The following is a 14,590-nucleotide window of genomic DNA, read 5'->3' on the forward strand; positions in this document are numbered from 1 at the left end:
CAGCCAGAGACAGAGCACAGTGAAAGCCCAGAACTGGACATGAGCATGATGTGTTCCCCAATTCAGATTTCACTTTTCCAAATCATGCCCTGCTTGTGAGCAGGCCGTTGTCTCCATGGAGCGATGGGGGCAAGGGGAGAGACTGTGCAGCAGCCTGCACTCTCACTGCCCATCCTGGAACCAGCCACTCCAACAGCATGTACTTTGCCTACGCATTTGGTCCACATAGTGTAGTCTCATATGTTAGCTTGTTAGCTCACTGGATCCTAGGTCTAAGCAATGCCATGAGCGCCCATTCTACAGCTGAAACTGAGGAACTTGTTAGATGACTTAGCAAATCACAGCTTGTTGATGGGAGAAAAAACTTAAACCCCCTCCTGGCCAGTGCATCTCTCCTCTCACACCTCAGACTGATGGCTGGGAGGCTGGTTTTACGACAGGACCCTGTTCTCATTTCTAAACAGAAAACTCATGTCTTTATTACTTTAGCCTTTAGACCTCCTTCTGGTTCTTTTGCTTACTCTTCTCTTCCAAAACTTGGGGCCTGGACCTTCAGATCGGAGTTTCTAGGCTCTGCCAGGTTCCTACCCGCCTTTGCCTGCCATCTGGGACTTCTGAAAACATCTGTCCTTTTCTGAAGGTTTTCTGTGAATGACACATCTCAGCCCATCCTTCAGGAGCAGAGTTGCCTCTGAGCACTGGCAAATTCAGGATTCAGGCCTGGAAAGGTGCTATCCCAGCCCCCTAACACCTGCAGGGTCCCATGGGGTCCACAGTGCTGTCCTTGGGCCATGATTGTACCCTCCTGCCCCTGGGGGTGCTGGGCAGCTCAAAGCTCCTCTTGCTTCCAAGTCCAGCAAGCAAGCCAGAGAGGAGCACAACGAAGCCATTGTTCCTGATGGGTCAGAGGAGCTCAGCCTCCAACCACAAGACACAAGACCCACACAAGCCATCACTGCTTCACGTTTTGCCTCAAGCAATCCAGTGAAGACTGACTTAAATGTTCTGATTTTATATTTTCAAAACGTAGGTGACTCAGGAGTAGGTACATGCCTGTGTGGCCAGATGTGCAAAGACCAAGGCAGGGGCCTGCACAGAATTAGCAATCGTTCAGCCACTGGGGGTCCTATTGACGCTAGATATGTTCCCCTCCAGGCAAGCAAACCCTGGTGGGCTGCGACAGCATCTCAGCACTTGTCTTGGTTGGCAGGCTTATGGATGAGAAATCTCACTGGGAGAGGGACTCTGACCCAAGGCTGGAACATCAGAAGGCCCTACCTGGGAGAGAAGGGCCAACCCTGCCCCTTCTGATCATGCAGGGCAAAACTGATCCCACTCTGCAGCATGGGCATGGATGCCCATTTTCAGTTGGGGATGGAGAGTGAATGAACTGTGTTTTTTCTGGAGATCAAGGAAATGCAGATTCATTTCTTTTACAATATGCAAGATTCAACCACTTAACATCCTTCCCCTCCTAGATCCCGCACAAAAGACTCTCTGCTGTTTTGTGAAAAAGAACTTTTACCAGGAGGCCTGTAGAAGAACGGTCAGGTTAACCTGGCTCTTCCTTCCCCGAGGCAGTGGCCCAGGGTAGACAGCACAGGATGTGTTATCTCAGATGCACTCGGGATACTGAGAGGAGCTGAGAAACAATGTCACCCAACCCCATCACTTCTTTTTTTCAACCTCCTCATTTTAGAGATGAGGAAACTGAGGCCCAGGGAAACAAAGCAACTTGCCTGCAGTCACACAGGGAGTTAGTGGCAGGGCGGGGACTAGAGCCCCGGCCAGCATCATGGGAATTGGGGCTGAACTCACGTAAGTGAAAGGGCAGTGTTCTCTGCCCCAGAGGTCACTGCTCACTGTCTCAGCCAGCACTGGGCCTCCCACATGGCCCTTCCCACTTCTTCCGTCCAGTCTCCTGCTCCTCACTTCCCTCCAGCACTCTCAGTTCTTCCAAAAACGATCCTGTCACCCCCGTTTCTTCCAAACATTCCTTTGAGCTCAGTGACCCCTGTGGGAACTGCTCAGCCTCTCTGTGACCTCCAAGAAGTCTAAATTAATTCTTTCACTACTGGACTGAACTTTCCTTGGCCCCCCAAGACCCAGGAGAAAAGGATTTTGAAGTACTTCCCCAGGCCCACCTAATATACACAGTGTTTAAAAATGATACTTATTCAGCACTCATGATCCTTCTTTCTAGAAGCTTCCCAGTTAGTAGGTAAAACCAAACAAAGCCTGCCTGGATGACTGAGACCCTGTCTGAGATGGTGTGTGATGATGGAGGCCCATGGCCCAGTTTTCCCAGCCAGTCCCAGCGTTAGATCACGTGCTTCCACATCCCCGTGGGTGCAGCTGTACTTGGGCCAAGGGCCCCGTCGTGGGTTCAGAAAGCATGATAACTATTGATGCAAATGAACCCTTGGTTGTTTTAGGGTAGACTCCAGCACCTGCAAGTGTCCAGAGGAGGCCAGCAGAGATCGGCCTGGGTCTTAAGAGTGGAGAAACTCCCACCAAAGCTGGGATGGAAGAGGATTAGACAGGCAGGGGGAAAAGAGGTCATTCCAGGAGAAGTGGACCAGGGAGACAAAGGCCTGAGGCCAGAATGAGCAGGACATGCAAGAGGCCCTGGGGAGCAGGTAGGACGGGGGCTGGGAAAGGAGGGGGTGTCCGGGCAGCCTGGCAACTCACAACACAGGCCTAGAGTCAGACAGACCTAGGTTCAAATCCCAGCCCTGCTGCTTCCTGCTGTGTAACCTCAAGGAAGTCCCTTAAACATCTGATAGCCTAAGTCTGCTGTTTCGTAGAATGGTGGTGACAGCAGTCCCTACCTCATAGGGTTTAAAGCTGGAGATACAAATTTGGGAATGTGCAGTAGGTTAATTGTACTGAACTCCATGAGATGGGATGAAATATGCCTATGAGATAAGAGTGCAGTCAAAGAAGAACAGAGGTCCGGAGACAGAACGTAGGCCACTGGTAGAAGCCAGACGGAGCGGGAGCAGCCAAGGAGCAGGAAGAAATCCAGGGGTATAGTATCCCAAAAGCCAAGTGACAAGGGTGCTATGGGAAGGAGGGCATAGTGAACTGGGTTACACACACACTAGACTGAAAGGGAAGGGAAGGGGAAAAAATGGACTCAGATTTGCCAACATGGAGCTCATCATCAACCTTAATAAGAGCAGTTTTGGTGGAAAGCTAAGGACAGCAGATTGGAGTGGACTGAGGAATGAGCTGGCTGGAGTGGGGAGATAGAGACCGTAGCAATATACAACTCCTTTGGGAAGGTTCCCTGTGCAGGAAAGCAGGGAAATGGAGTGAAGCAAGAAGATGACATGGGTCAGGGGAGTGTGTGTGAGTGTCTGTGAGTGTGTGTGGTTTCATATTTAATCAACTTTTATCTTAGAATAGTTTTAGGTTTACAGAAAGCCTGTGAGACTATTGTAAGAGTTCCCTGCACTCAGTGTCCTCTGTTATTTTATTTTATTTTAATGTTAGAATAGAGACAGGGTTTCCCTATGTTGCCCAGGCTGGTCTCGAACTCCTGGGCTCAAGTGATCCTCCTGCCTCGGCCTCCCCAAGTGGTAGGAATATAGGCGTGAGTCACCGTGCCCGGCCTTCTCTATTGTTAACATTACTATGGCACATATGTCACAATTAATGAACCAGTATTGGTACCTTATGACCTAAAGCCTGTACTTTATTCCGGTTTTTAGTTTTACTTAGTATCTTTCTTTTTCTGTTCTAGGGTCCTATTCAGAATACCACATTACATTTACTTGTCACGTCTCCTTAGGTTTCTCTTAGGTTTTCCCTGCTTTTGATGGCCTTGACAATTTTGAGGTGTGCTAGTTAAGTATCTTGTAGAACATCCTTCCATTTGGATTTGTCTGGTGTTTTTCTGGTTGGACAGAGGTTGTGGGTTTTGGAAAGGAAGACCACAGAGGTACATTCCGCCATCACGACTCGTCGCCTTGATCACCTGGCTGAGGTGTTTGTCAGGTTTACTCCACTGTAAAGTTACTGGTTTTAGGTGGCCAGAAGGGACATTATTTTTGAAGATGCGCTACATTAGGAAATGTATATATGGCGATGGCAGAAAGAGAAGTTGATGAAGACAGGAGAGGGGATACTTGCAGAAGGAAAATGATTGAAAAGGCAGGATGGGCAGATGGAATCCACTGCACCATCGAGGGGCTGGCTTCAGACAGAAGCATGGACAGCTCATCGTTTTAAAAGGCGGAAGGCAGAGAAGGGAGTAAAGCCTTAGTCCGTCAGATGGAATTGATGGTGGGAGGATAATGAGCAATCTCTAGTCTGATCGCTAGTTCCTCAGTGATATATGAGGCTGTCAGAGGTTTGAAGAGATATAAGTATGAAATAGTCACTAGAAAGTCAGACCGATCGATGATCAGTATCAGAAGCTCAGGTGAGATTTACGGTCATGAACTCGCCTGCGGCACAGTTGCGTTTTCTTCCAGCCACACTGTTCTACTCTAATGGAGGCTGAATGGGTGGGTAGTTGAGTTCACCAGGTTGTGGTTCAGCCAGGAGGGTATGTTGAAGGGAGTGAGGAAAGTTTCCAGTAGAATGACTATTATGATGGATCACTAAGTTGTGTGAGAAGGAAAGAAAATAATGAATAGGTTCATGATCAATGAAAAAAAATGGCTGGCTCAGTGAATTGGAGGTCTTAGTGAGGTCACAGTGGTCAGTGTGATATGTTAGAGAAAGGAACCATGTGGATGGGGCATAGTTGTCAGAGGAGAGGAAACTTACAATTGAGATCTCACATACATAGGACCCAGCAATGACCACTTCTAGGTATTTTAAAGAAGTCAAGATTTTAAGTCCACACAAAATCTGCACACAAATGTTCATTCTCACCAAGAACTGAAAACACCCAAATGTCCTGCAGCAGGGGTAGATTTTTTTTAAAAAAATTGTAATATATCTACACAATGGACTACTACTCAGCAATAAAAGTTAACATGCTTGATTCAAACAACAGCGTGGATGAATCTCAAAGGTATTACTCTGTTGAACAAAAGAGGCCAGTACCAAAAGGGCACATTCTACATAATTCCACATACATGGCATTCTAGAAAAGGCAAAAATGCAGGAACAGAGAACAGCTCATTGCTTGCCAGAAGGCAGGGGTGAGGAGAGATGAGGGCGTTCTCTGGAGTACTGGAACTGTTGCATGTACTGTCTGTGGTGGTGGCTATGAGAATCCATGCACGTCTAAAAAACCAAAGCCCTGTACATCAGAAAAAGAATTTTACGTACGTAAACTTAAAACATTTTTTAAATAAAAGCAAATGTTGAGATCTCAGAGGTGGCTGAAATCAAATGAGGGCAAGAGTCTGAGGAAGTTGGGGAGCCAGGATGTCGTCAGAGTGCTCCAGGTGGGTGTCAGCGCTAGTGAGAGTAAAGGTGGACGGAGAAAGCAGCTGGGGACTGAAGTCACTGGGGGAAGAAACAAGAGTCTGAGGACTGAGGGGGAGGAATGAGTAACTCCTCCACATCTGGCCCTGCCTGACACCTGCCTGTAGGCAACAGAAACCAGCCTCAACCTGAGTGGTTGCAGGGAGCAGGGACCTTGAGGACAGGCAGGCTTCAGTGAAAGACGGTGAAGGCCCCTTCAGAGGAGGGGAGGCTCTAGGAGACAAGAGTTCCAGAGAGTGCAGTGGAAGGGTCTGGAGGCTGAGGAGGGGTAAAGGAGGAGCTGATGTGCAGAACTCCCCAGAACAAGGGCCACATGGTGACTGATGACCTGGAAGGCTTGGTCTGCAGTGGTGACCGGGGCAGACAATTAGGAGGGACAGCATGTTGCCCAGAGGTCTCTCAGAGGTTCGAGCAAGCAGGCCAGCGGGGGCAGGGGGCTGACCTCTTCTGTAGCTGGAAGGAAGATCCAGCATGCTCCCCATACACGGGCAGAGCTTTCGAAATGGCCCTCCTCTTGTCCTGCAGCGCCTAGAGACCAACATACATGCACACTCACGGAACGCAAAGTGGGTTTGTGTTTGTTCGTTGATTTCCAACAACAGGTATCAGGGTGGCCAGGGGACAGCTCCCTCCCTCTCTGTCCTGATCTTGGCTTTAGACTATGTGGGTGGGCCCAGCACTTGTAGGAACAAAAAAAGAAAACAGCTGCAGTTAGAGAAGACCCATTTGGCCTAAAACAAAGAACGTTTTCCCCATCCTCATTAGCCTGGTTGAGGCGAGGGCAGCTGAGCATGAACACTGACATCATTTTGGGGGCCTCACTAAAGGCCAGGGCAGTGCTCTAAGACTCAAGTCTGGATGGGAAAGATGACTCAGACCGGGGTGGGTTGGCCTGCATGGGTTTGGGAGATCCTGGGTATTTGTGACCCGGTCTCTGCTCAAGGTTCCAGGAGCCAGCTGTGGGTGGCATCTGCAGCTCTCCAGCGGTGGGGATGGGGAGGATACGACTGATAGATCTTTAACTTCCTGGGTCCAATAATGACTCACATGGGTGAAGGATGAAATTCCAGGCATCAAAGCAGGATAGCAAAAGGCATCTTCTAAACAGGAGGAGGTGGACGGGGTCTTCTGGGTATTCCTCAAGTCACTCCAGGTGGACCCATCCCCTCGCATAAATCTGCTCCTTTTATTTCTACAAGCAGAGGTGGGGGTGGACTGGTAGCAGTACTCACAGTCAGAAAGTAGAGACGGTCACAGTGACTTTATTATTTATTAGGCTGAGCTTGACCAGAGTATCTCATTCATTCATCACAAGAGTCCTGTGAGCTCATAGTATCATAATTATTGCCATTTGGAGATGAAGAAACCAAGACAGAGAGAAATACTTTGCCAAGGAAGTGCCTTTGGTATGCAGTATGGGAATTTCTGAAAAATATCTTATTAATAAATGAGTACTAGTCTATAAAGTAATCATAGTAATAATGTGACCCTAAAATGCATTAATAGAAGAACAATACTGAGAAAAATGAACGAGTAATCCCGCAATACTGTGGGCTAGGAAGCCACCCTGATATATGATATCCCTCTCCGGGCACCAGGTTTTAATAAACAGGAATGTATTCAAAGAAGGATGACTAAAATGGTGAGGAGACTCTCAACTATGTTACAAACACTGACTAGAAAAGCTGAGGAAGTTTGTACTGGAGAAAGTAAGGTTTGGGGGAGCTCAAAAGCCCACCTGCAAATATCTGGAGAAGCAGAAGGTGTAGAACTTTTCTGGGTGGCTCCACAGGATAGGATCAGGCCTATGGGTGCAGGAAAACAGAGTCCAGCTGAACGCAAATACACTCGGAAACAAACCTCACCCTTTCCCTAATGTTTCAGTGTTTACGTGCTCGGAATGACAGAGGAATCTCTTTACTGTGATGACCAGAGAAAGCTATTTAGAACACAACGGGCTAAGAATAACAGGAAAAGGTAATGAAAAACTAGGATTGCAAAACTTCACTCACATCTCTGTGTAGATAAAGCTTGGTCGTGAAAGACAGATGGCCCGTACGCAACCCAGGATGACCAGAGGGGAACTGGCACTGCCCCTTAACTGTGAGCCGAAAAAATGGTGCAAATTATGGTGAATTTAGAATTTAAAATGTGTTTCTTCCTTAATAGAGATTTAGACTGCATGGCCTTCATGGACTACTGTTTCTCTTTGGGAGGTACTGTGGCATTGCATCTGAAGTTAGGAAGAAAGCAAAAAAAAAAAAAAAAACCCACCAAGTCAGAATTCCCCTCGAAAACCCCTAAGGAAGGTGTGACCACGCTGAAAACCAACACCCCACTTCTCCAGCACAGTCAGCTTTTCCTCCGGTATCAGAACAACTGTGGTTTCTTTGGATGAGCACCAGATGAAACAGTTGGCTCATATCTAGAGATCACCTTGTAAAGAAAACACATCTTTAAACACAGCTATACTCAGCACAGCAAGATGCTCACATCTCCAGAGGGATGTGGCGACTGAGATTCCCTAAAGAAACATAGGATCCACAACTCCTTTCTCAGGGGCATATGGTCATTTCCTGGAATGATCTGTTAGCATACTTACCCGTATTCAGAGGGAGATCTAGATTTTGAAGGGCTTGTTAATGGTATGTGCCTTTGCTGGGCATGGTGGCACACACCTGTAGTCCCAGCTACTTGGCAGGCTGGGGCAGGAGGATCACTTAAGCCCAGGAGTTCAAATCCAGCCTGGGAAACATAGCAAGACTCCATCTCAATTTTTAAAAAATGGTATGTACCCTTGACATGATATAATAAAAACCATATTTTACCTCTACGATTCTTCCCCCTAAAAACTTTTAGGGAATCTCAGTCTAATAACGAGAAAGAGAATCAGACAAGTCCCAACTGAGGAACATTCTACCAAAAAACCTCATCAGAATTCCTCAAAACTGTCAAGGTCATCAAAAACAAGGGTTGGCCATGTGGCTCACGCCTGTAATCCCAGCGCTTTGTGGGGCCAAGGCGGGAGGATCACTTGAGCCCAGGAGTTCAAGACTAGCCTGGGCAACATGGCAAGACCCTATCTCTACAAAAGAAATTTAAAAATTAGCCAGGCATGATGGCACATGAATAGTTCTACATTTACTTTGAAAAGTGAGTCTTTAAATAAAACCTTCTAAGAAAACTTCAGTATCCAGATGGCTTCACCACTAAATTCTCCCAAACGTGTGAGGAATATCTTTCTGTCTCCAATACATTTAGAGAATAGAAAAAGAGGGAACACTTGGAACTCATTAGTGAGGCCAATATATCCGTGACATCAAAGCTTGGCAGACATACAATAAGAAAAAAAATTGCAGGCCAATCTCTCTCACAAGCCTCAATTCAAATATCTTCAAGAAACTATTATCAAATCAAATCCAGCGGTACATGAAAAGGACGATGCATTCCAAGTAATCTGGGTTTATTACAGATACATGGTTAGTTTAATAATGAACAATTGGATCAATGTAATTTACCATATTAACAGAATAAAGAAAAAACCTATCTCAAGAGATGTAGAAAATACATTTGATAAAATTTGAAATGCATTATTTTGTTAAAAAAATTCTTAGCACACTAAGCATAGAGAATAACTTCCTGAATCTTATAAAGAATATTTATTTTAAAACTTATATCAAACATCATACTTAATGGTGAAATCTAAAAGCTTTCCCCTGAAAGAAACAAGACAAGGATGTCAACTATTGTCACTTCTATTCAACATTAAATGAGATAGAAAAACACAAAGTCAGTTTCTCCTATTCTTTACTTTCACAGGCACTCGACACAAAACTTTTGACACACCAACCAACCAATTTTCCAGCAGACGCCAACTGGATGTCCTATAATTCAACACAATTCTGACACTACCTATCTGGAGATAGTATCAGATCCCACAGGTTGAGGGCTCAGTCCCACAGTATTGCCTCCGACTTCAGATGCTAGTCACAAGTAATAAGCTCTACCTATACTTCTGTTGGACTGGCAATACATTGGGGCTTCTCGTAAACCCCTTGTTGGGCTCTATTAATTTTCTAGAGCATCTCGCAGAACTCAGGGAAACACTTTACTTATGTTTACCCATTTACAATAAAGGATACTACAAAGGATATGAATGAACAACCAAATGAAGGAGATGCATAGGGCAAGGTATGAGAGAAGGAACACAGAGCTTCCATGCCCTCTTCAGCAGTGCCACCCTCCAGGAATCTCCGTGTGTTCAGCTATTCAGAAGCTCCTTGAACCCAGTCCTTTTGAGTTTTTATGCAGTATTCATTCCTTAGGCATGATTAAATCATTGGCCACTGGTGGTCAACTTAACCTTCAGCCCCAGAGGTTGGGGGGATAGGGCTGAAAGTCCTAACCCTCTAATCATGTCTTGGTCTTTCTGGTGACCAGTCCCTACTCTGAAGCTATCTAAGGGCCCTCTGCCACCAGTCATCTTCTGAGCATACAGAAGACACTCATCATCACTCTGGAGATGTCAACACTGACAGGTTTAGGACCTGTCAGGAAAAGGGGATGAAGACTAAATATATATTTCACAATATTACAAATATTGTACTAAAAAAAACCTAACCCATGTAATAAGACAAAAAAAAAAAAGGTATGAAGATTAGAAAGGGAAAAAAAACCTATTATTATTTACAGTCTACATGACTGTATATACAGAAAATGCAATAGGATCTTCAAAGAAATTATTATGGTTCATTAGTGAATTTAACAAGATTGCTGAATTCAAAGATAATATACAAAAATCAACTATCTCCAGCAACAAATAGCTGAAAAGGTACATTTTTAAATGGCTGTACATAAAAATGTACATTTTTATTGTACTAATTAAAAATAAGAAAAAAATCTAAAAGACATATAAGAATGCTAAATACAGAACTTTAGAAAATATGGAGAAAAATAAAACACCAAAATAAATCCCATGTTCACAGATGTCACCATCCCATGTCTAAGATATCAGTTCTCCTCATATTTGGTTATATTATTAAGAACATTCCCAATCAGAATACTAGTAGTTTATATGTATATGTATGTTCACAGTCAAAAATTTATTCTAAAATTTAGGTGGGAATGCTAACAGCCAAAAGTATCCAAAACAATATTGAAAAGGAACAAGCTGGAGAATTATGCTACTGGATATCAAAACTTATTTTATTAGCTGGGCCTGGTGGTGTGACCCTGTTGTCCCAGCTACCCTGTAGGTTGAAGTGAGAGAATTGCTTCAGTCCAGGAGTTCAAGACTGTAGTGCACTATGGTACCTGTGAACAGCCCACTGCACTCTGGCCTGGGCAACATAGTGAGATCCAGTCTCTTCATTAATTAATAACAATAAAATTCAAAACCTTATTTTAAAATGACAATAATTTTGACAGTGTGGTATTGTGTATGGATAGGTGAATACATCAAACAGAAAAGAAAAAAACTACCACTGTTATCATTATTAAAAAATTATCACTAGCCCAGAAATTAACCTACTCATATATGGACACTCTGTATGATAAAGGTAACACCACAAAGCAAAGAGGAAAGGTCAGTCTTTTCAATAAATGCACTAAGTCAATAGGACATTCATATGGGAAAAAAATTATTCTTGACTCCTACCTCACACTAAATATAAAATTTCCAGGTCAAATAGAGATCAAAATGAGAAAAATAAATTAGACTTCTAGAAGATAACATAAGAGAATGCCTTCATGTCCTCAGTAGGCAAGACTTTTTGAATATGAAAAGATGATCCACAGAATGGGAGATGATATTTGAAATATTTACATCTAACAAAGGATTCATATATCCAGGATAGATAAAGAACTTCTCAAATTAGTCCCAACAAAAGAAAAAAAAAGACAAATGACCCAACAGAAAAATGAACACAAGACTTAAATAGTTACTTCACAAAGTTTTTATGGCCAATAAAAGTAGTGCTTAAACTCAGTAGTCATTAGGAGAATGAAAATTAAAAACCACAATCAGAAACCGCTTACATACCCACTAGAATGGCTACAGTTGAAAAAACACTGTCATAAGTACCAAGTCCCAGAGAGGCCATGAAGCAACCGGAGCTCTCAGATATTATTGGTGGAGGTGAAAATTGGCACAACCACTTAGGGACGCTGAATGTATGCATATTCTCTTATGCGGTTATTCTACTCCTGTGTATACCCAAGAGAAACGAGTGCATTTGACCTGCAAAAGACAGGTTTAAGAACACATCTAGCAGCATTATTTCCAATGACCCCAGACTAAAAACAGCCGAATTGTCCATCACTAGTAAAATGGACAAAAAAGTCATGACCTATTCGTAAAATGGAATATGCTATAGCAATGAACATAAACGAACTACTGCCAATTGCAACAACATGGATGAATTTCTTATATGCTGTGTCAGAAACCGGAAACGACAGATTACAAATTGTGTAAATTTCATGTAACAGAACAGGCAAAACTAACCTAGACCATTAAAAGTCAAATATTAGTCATCTTTGGGCAAAAGGGTGGGTTGTGACAAAGAGGGACAGGAGGAGGGCTTCTAGGATGCTGTAAATAGTCTAGTTCTGACCTAGAAGGTTATACAGATATGTTTCACTTTGGGAAAATTCATCTAGTCAAATACTTACAATTTCTGTGCTTTTCTGCGTGAATTTTATACCTCAATAAAATTTTATCAATAGAAAAAAACGTTGATAAAATATTATTGATGAGTATGTAGTGAGACAGGCACCCTATATGTGGTAGAAGTATCAACTGTAAATATCTCTGAAAGGCAAATTGGTCATATCTACACAAACTGAAACGCTATATATATCCTTTGAACCAACAACTCTACCTTGGATATTTACAGTTATACTTCCACATACGCAGAAAGATACACATAAAAGGATTTCCATCCTTTCATGGCCACATCATTTTTAAGCCTAAACATCTAAAGGCTTGTCTGAAAAAATCACAGTGCATTTAAACAAGAAAATACCAGTGTTTAAAACAAACAAACGAATGTCAACCAAATCTGGCCCAAATCCATGAAGTCACATTCTAGGTTTACATATGTTAGGACATCTCTGAAAGGGCACACAAGGAGCTAGCAGGTGTGGTGGCCTCTCTGGCATGCACTAAGGGATGGAACCTCAGGGTAGGAGGAGGATGATCCCTTGTACCCTTTGCAATTTGCACCATGTCAGAATATAAACTTGTTAATCAAACCAGAAACATAGTCCTAGCCTTACAGTGGAGTCCAGATGTGAGAGCATATAGGATGCCAGAGGGCAGGGTTTCAGAGGCCATAGCATCCAACTTTCCTTTACACAGGTGAAGAGACTACCTATGATCTGCATTCCTTCAGAATGGAAAAACACATTACCTGGGAGGTAAACACACCCAAGCCCCACCACCCTCCTATCTAAGTGCAGATGAAGCTATCAGATAGCAGCTAAGGCCCCAGGAGATGTGCGCAGGAAAAGCAGGTTTTCTGGGGAAGCAGGGGGTGGGTGGGAGGTATGGTTGCAGGTGACAGCAGTGGGGTAGGAGGCAACCACAATAAGGTCCCGGTGGCACCCTGGGCAGACTGGAGGTGGGAAAAACAAGAGGCAACTACTGATAAAGTTCTCCTGCTTCAAAGTAGGCTCGGGATACAAGAGCTGGTTTCGAATCCAGTCGCTTCTCTTAAATGTCTACATCCATTCATTCACTCAATTAATCAATTATTCATCCATCAATTTTGTGCATGAGTGATATGCACTAGGATGTGGGCTGGGCATGAAGAATATCATCAAAAACAGTCCTTGCAAAGCTCAGGAGTTACTATAGCACTTACTGGCCCAGCGCAGATAAACTGTGGTAGTCTATTGAGATGACTATTGACAACCCCCTCTCCTCTTTTTAATGTTCTTTTGTAATTCAATGAAATGTGAATGTAGCATGAAAGTATACTGTCATCCTTTGTGCTCAACTGAAATATCTTTTTAATCTTTTCCCAAAATTTATTGTGGTATAATTGAAATTCAATGAACTGCACACACTTAAAGTATACAAATTAATCACTTTTGACATATGTATACAGCTATAAAACCATTACCACAATTAAGATAGAGAACATTTCCATCACCCCAAAATGTTTCCTCATGTCCTTGTGTAATTATTCCCTCCTTCCATCCTTATCCCCAGGCAACTGCTCTCCTCTAGAAAGCCTTTTTGGAAATAAGGAAGACTTCTGACTGCTATCAGGCCAATCCTTGGAGGGCAGAGGTGAGGGAGGATAAAGAAGTATCAGGAAATGGGGTAAGTGTGGAGATATCACAGGCCCAAGGCTTAAGGAGACCTGAAGGGCAAACAGCTTTAGCAACATATAGGCATTTAACCCTTGCAGCCAATGTAAGGGAAAGGTTCATGATCCCCCTTTTTATGAATGAGGAGACAGCCTCACAGAGGGTAAGGAACTGGGTGAAGATCACACAGGTAGCATGTGGCAAAGCTGCAGTCCAAAGCTCACACCTGCCCAGCTAAGTGCTTTCCCTCCAGGACTTGCTGAGGTCCCCACCTGTGCCCCAGGGGTAGCCTGCCCAATGTGCACTGAGCCTAGCTGTGTCCAGTGGGATTCCTAGTACCTCTCCCCTCATCAAGAACACGGACTTCCCACCCACCCCTCATACCCCAGCCCCATCTGATGCTGAGACCAAGGAGCCCCAGCCACGCAGGGAGACCGGCGCCTCCCCAGGGAATTCCCCAAGCTGCAACACTCCGGCACAGGACCGATGTTGGAATAGTTTAATGCCACCTAAAACCAAAACAACAGCAGGCACATGCATCCAAAATTTAGCTCCTGAAAAGTTACCAAGTAATATGCAAATGCTTTCTTCTTCCCCACACCCGCCTCATCATCATGTGAAGATCAAGCAGGGGCTGAGAAAGTCAGGGTCAGGGCAGGGTTGAGGAAGAGGAAAGGGAGAGACCAGGTGGGGATGACATGGCTTACAGAGATCCCTGGGAGATACTACTTGGTAACTTAAAAAGAAGTTTAAGTTACCAGTGGTTTTGCATCTGGGCAAAGTCATTTTGACACAACCACACCAAAATGGCTACATGTAGGTGGCTGAA

General features: G+C 44.1%; 1 long non-coding RNA gene across 1 annotated transcript; it reads right to left on the bottom strand.

Moving 5' to 3' along the window:
* Positions 1 to 5,069: 5,069 nt before the first annotated feature.
* LOC112636976 lies at positions 5,070 to 6,645 on the bottom strand. The gene is made up of 3 exons (XR_003122362.1): positions 6,496 to 6,645; positions 5,891 to 6,127; positions 5,070 to 5,260 (listed from the first exon to the last, which is right to left on the bottom strand). It is a non-coding gene; the product is annotated as an uncharacterized LOC112636976 (long non-coding RNA).
* Positions 6,646 to 14,590: the final 7,945 nt, after the last annotated feature.

Source organism: Theropithecus gelada, chromosome 13 (assembly GCF_003255815.1).
Source record: "Theropithecus gelada isolate Dixy chromosome 13, Tgel_1.0, whole genome shotgun sequence".
Lineage (NCBI taxonomy): Eukaryota > Metazoa > Chordata > Mammalia > Primates > Cercopithecidae > Theropithecus > Theropithecus gelada.